This window comes from Octopus bimaculoides, chromosome 15 (genome assembly GCF_001194135.2).
Source record: "Octopus bimaculoides isolate UCB-OBI-ISO-001 chromosome 15, ASM119413v2, whole genome shotgun sequence".
NCBI classification, from domain to species: domain Eukaryota; kingdom Metazoa; phylum Mollusca; class Cephalopoda; order Octopoda; family Octopodidae; genus Octopus; species Octopus bimaculoides.
This window is the reverse complement of record NC_068995.1, coordinates 4,104,628-4,110,579: the sequence shown is the minus strand read 5'-3', so window position 1 is coordinate 4,110,579 and position 5,952 is coordinate 4,104,628.

Sequence of the window (5,952 nt, the reverse complement as noted above, 5' to 3'; positions counted from 1 at the left end):
TATATATATATATATATATATTCATTTATCTATGTACGTATCTATATGTATGTATATACGTATATATATATATATATGTGTGTGTGTGTGTGTGTGTGTGTGTGTGTGTGTCTCCGTGGGCGTGCGTGTGTGTACATGTGTTTGTTTGTACATAATGCGCAGATGTTAATAATACTAATTTTCCACCCAACTTTGGCTTAGATTAAATTTTCCGAGCTGGTCCTTTATTTCCTATACTTGCGAATCATTTATCTGCCAGCAAAAGCAGGAACTATCCTACTCCATTCTGCCCCTCCTCATCATCTTTAAAAGTACATCACCATCTATCATACTTCCTCCCATTATACACGTGATATAAAGATGTAAGTATGTATTTTGATTGGGAGAACAAGTCGACCGCAGTACTTATTTCTTAGGTCTGTTAAGCATTCTATCAGTTTGTTTTGCCGAATTACTTAGTTATGGTGACGTAAAAAGACCAACTCTTGCTGCCAAGCAGCAGCGATGGCATAACACGGACACAACGATACACACGTAAACATGCACACGTGCAGACAGATAGACAGACAAACACGCACACACACACACACACACACACATGTATATATGAATAAAATCAGGAGGTAAGAAAGGTGAACATAGACTTATTTAACCACGTAAATTCCATAGGATTACGGCCGTTTCACAACCTTTTTCATGTAGTATCAATTTCAGCATTGAAGAAATTATGTGTATTATTAAATAATACGCACTTAAATAGGATTGCTTGGGAAACTACTATAAATCTTAAGTTACTCGGGGAAGAAAATGAAAATTATCTTTCATCCAAAGTTGCAAATATATTTTCTTTAACCAAAATTGTGTGGGCAGATAGAAATTAGTAAAGTCTCTGTAGATTTCGAAAATATTTCGCTTTGACGACGAGATTAACAAACAATTGTGGGGTTTATATTCGGTGGACTTCAGGGATGTATGCATTTAAAATTTATTTTCTCGTAGTCGTATACTTATGATGGGAATGATTACCAAACAAGATAGATGAAGCTGAGACACGAACGAAAGAATTCTCAACAGAATAACTGTATACTTTTGTATATTTTAGAATTTTCAAAAGATGGAAAACATATGAAGATAGATGCAAATCTAATAAAAAGAGAGTGGTATGCAAATTAGAAAACAAGTTGAAAATGCACTCATCTAACATTGGATCAAATACAAACAGGAGAAAAAAAAATTAATACAAATATCATTTGTACAATAGTGATAACATTCTAAAATCGTTGAATTTCTTTTAAAATGCTGACAGAAGTCGATAAACTCGTAAAACAGAGAACTGTGTCCAATTAATCTGTTTCTGTCTTCATTTAGATAAATATTCATGTGCTTTATGCCATAAGGTGTTTCAGAAAATTTAAAATTTAGATTTTTCTTCGAAATCAAGATATGCAACAGTGATTTTTACGTGTGTTTCTATGTTCAAATATTGCTGTAAGGTGGTGGCACGCATGACTCGCAGTTATAGAAATATCACACTCTCTGTGTTTTTATGTTGTGTACATACACATATATGCACACATATATCACTACACACACACACACACGTTTATATCGTATATGTGCACGCATCTATGTATATATATATATATATATATATATAAACATCCACACACACAGACATATTTATGTATGTTGGTACATATGCCTATATATATGTGTGTGTGTGTGTACCTATATCAATACATATACATACATAAACATACATGCATACATACATATATACATATGCATAACCTATGCAGCGTGTATCCGTAACTGTATTTAGAACAGAGATATTCCTTGCAATTACCAAATTAGCTTCTCCTCAGACTGTCTGATGTGTCTTGCCTGGAAATGGAGTTGTCTAGTCAATATGAAGAATTCTACATTCAATTCTGTCGTTTAAAATATGTATCCTGTATGATACATACGTTGTGCATATCCAAGGAGTTCGCATTTTAAAGTTAATCCTGTCTAGATATATTGTTTATAACAAAAGAAAAAGAGAAAAGAAAGAAAAAAAGAGAAAGAAGGAGAAGGAAAAAAGGAAGCTGCACGCATAATGCATAACTTAGTAGAAGCGCTACGGATGTGCCAGCACACATGAGATTGAGACATGGCCACCCTCACGCATTTCTCATGAGGAATTCCGGAAGGAGCTTCGTGAGACCTCTGCTGAGACGCTTCCGAAAGAATAGAATTATTTGTCATAAGAAATAAATTATTTGTCATAAAAACAAAAATAAAGTATAATTGTGAACTTGCCGAAAGGTGTTAAAAATACGTTTCTTCACAAAGACAAATACACACATACACATGCACGCACACACATACACATGTACACACAGACACTAACACACACACACACACACACACACACACACACACACACACACAACACAGTGGAACCATGTCAAAGACGAGATCGTAGTTGGTGCGAAGAAAATTTTGACATCAAATGATAAATGTTTAATTCAAGTCAACAGATTTTGTTCGTTTTTGAATGGCTAATATGTATCTTGTATGCTATAGTAGTTTTAACTCCAACGGACGATTGCCCATTAAATCAATTGAAAGGCAAGTACCTGTATATATACATACATCACAGACGAGCACGCGCATACATATATATTTATATGTATAAATGTATGTATATTTATCTGTATATATTGTAATTATGTACAATTCTTAAGATGAAAAAGAAATGAGTAAACATCCTGGAGGTGGCGATTGTGAAAGACGTGGAAGTGGTCAGAGGAGACAAAATGAAAGCCGATGTGTGGTGAATTTAAAATCAAGATGTTGGTCTGTTGATAAGAGATGACGGTGTGTTTCTGAGATTTAATGAAATTTGAGGAGTAGAAGAATTGCGATGAAGGGAGGAGATAAAGCGAGCTAAAATAATGAAAATGTCTTGAGGATTGAAACGATGAAAAAATGTCAATCAATAAATAAATGAATAAAATAATACAACGGACATAAGACGAAGAAGCATTAATATTGAGAACTGAAAAAGGAATATTGAAATTCTGTGCTTGATGCAGTCAAGTGTATGGAGAAAAATCATGGAGGTTAACAAAATAGTACAAGAAAGATTAGAGACGTTTGAGATGTGGCTGTATGGATGATTTTTGAGGATATCCTGTTCAAAACTGAAAACAAATACAAAACAAAAATACTAAATTAATGATGAAGTACAAAGAATGGCGAGAACGAAGAAAATTTCATGCGACGACATCAAATAGATGAAACTAAAATATTTTGGACATTTTATTAGAAAAGTTTGATGACACAGAGTGTTAATAGGAGGTGAAGTGGGAGGGACGACAGGAAGAGGGGTAAACCATGGACTACGAGAATGGATAGAATATAGTGAATGTGTGCAGGAAGAGCAGCAGACAAACCAAGGAAGATCTCCATGGTGTTTAACATACATACTTACGCATATATAAAATGGCTTATATACATATGGCAATAAACGTATGCACAACACATATATAATGCTGCAAGAAGATATAAAAGCACAGCATATACGTATAGACACGTAAAATGACAATACATACATGCATACATTTACACAGACGCACAGAGACACATACGGGCGCACGGACACACAAACACATATACATACATATATACATACATAGGTTCCATTCTAACAAATCTGTCTGACGAACGGCAACGTGAAACGTAACAGTTTTTGTGATATTTCTGCTGCTTTTAAATAAAGAATACATACATATATATACAAGCATTTCGTCCGTCTTTCCGTCCTGAGTTCAAATTTCATCGGTGTCAACTTTGCCTTTCATCCATTCGGGTTCTTAAAACAAGCTCTTGTTGAACACTGTGATCGATGTAATCCCCTGAGATCCTTCCACTAAATTGATGGCCTTGTACCAAAATTTGAAATCACTATTATTATTATTATTATCATCATCATTCAGGTCACTGCCTGGAATCGAACTCGGAATCTTGGGGTTAGTAGCCCACGCTCTTAACCACTACGCCATATTCCCGTGGCATAGTGGTTAAGAGCGACTGAGGAGAGTATATCAAGGCTGGAGAGTATATCAGCCGAAACGCTGCGTTAGCAACAAAGATGAGTACAAATATCCGTCAAATATCCGGCACAGATATAACGTCAGGCACAATAACAGTAGTTTGTCAGAACTTACCAAACATTTTATATCAAACGGCTGCAATTTTGAAAAAAAATTGAAGGGCATATTTCCAGAGAATATTCTGAATCTGCTACACTCTCAGTTCTCAAAATTCATGAGGAGAAATATGTTTGTGAGTTATTAACATCACGCCCTGTAACGTAACTGCTATCAGTTATTTAATCACAGTCATTAAGCCTATCGCTAGTTTTCCACTAAGCTTATTAATGTGTAAATCTATGCGCTAATTACTACTTTTACTTGTTCAATAATCGTTAATTTTTTGTTCGTCATTTTAATTGCCATTTTCTTAACGAAATTTTCCAATTTTTGCGTGTGGATAGGGAGTGGGATATTTTTTGGTGGCAGGAGTGGCATTGTGATATATATAACAATTTCCTGGCTAGCACCTATTTACGCTTCACCAGAGGAAACCATATTAAATCACGAGTAGACAACCTTTGCACAGAACACTAAGTGTATAAAACAGCTATTTATTTTCCACCCCAGGGTGATTGGTGGTGGATGGACAAAAAAAACTATAAAGTTCTTTGTAAATTTCAATTTTTTTCTATCAACTATGTATGAAAAAATTCGATTCCTCTCCAAGCTTTGCTCCAGACGTCTGTTCATGGCAATGAAGAACAACAGTAATAATAATAATAATAATAATAATAATAATAATAATAATAATAATAATAATAATAATAATAATGATAATAATAATAATAATAACTTTTTGATGGTGCGTGGGATAAATAGAGATTTCTTTATTTTTGATTTTGCTCAAATTTGTTCTTTATTCGAAATAATATTTTGTGGTATTTAGAGTCAACAAAGAAAGTAAATGCTATATAGAAATCTTTATTTCATAAAAGAGATAAAGTGCCAGAACACCTCCTCATCATCATCATCATCATCCTGTTTACAAAGACAGAAAAAGAGAAAAACAGAACTGGAATCTTCCAGATTGTTCTCGTGCAAAAAGTTGCTTTATCATTAGTTCCATACTATATGTGTGTGTGTATGTGCGTGTGTTTGTGGTGTGTGTGTGCGTGTGAGTGTGCGTGAATGTGTGTGTGCATGTGTATGTTTGGCGTGGGTTGTGTATGTCATTATTTGTGTTTGTATTCATAAATATATATATACATATACATACATATATATACATATGCATATTTATACATACTTACATATATATGTGTGTTTGTGTATATATATATATATATATATATATATATATATATATATATATATATATACATACATAAATACACATCCACACGTATTGATTTCTGTCTTTATTTAACTTTGCATTTTCATTTATTTTCTCCAGAAAGAAAAAAGAGAGAGGCATAGAGAGAGAATCGAAGCTATTTGAAACCGTTACTCATTGCTGTTACTCTCGGCTGGTGATGAGGGGGGGGGTCGTTTTCAACCGGTATGGAACTTCGAATATGAATTATTTATATAACATTTTATTTATATTTTTTTGATGGTGGTGGTCGTGGTGGTGTTGGTGATGTTGGTGTAGTCTTTCAATCATACTCTTGCACTCTGCTATGATGTACTGCAAAAATGGCAGATACAAGAATCATTGAATGGATAACCTGAGTATAAGGAAGAAAAAAAGAAAGAAGGAAAAAAAGAAAGGAAGAAAGAAAGAAGGAAAGAAAGAAAGAATGTAGTAATCGTATTTCTTTGAATGAAATAATGGATTAATTCAGGAAGATTTAAGCAAACATCTATTGAA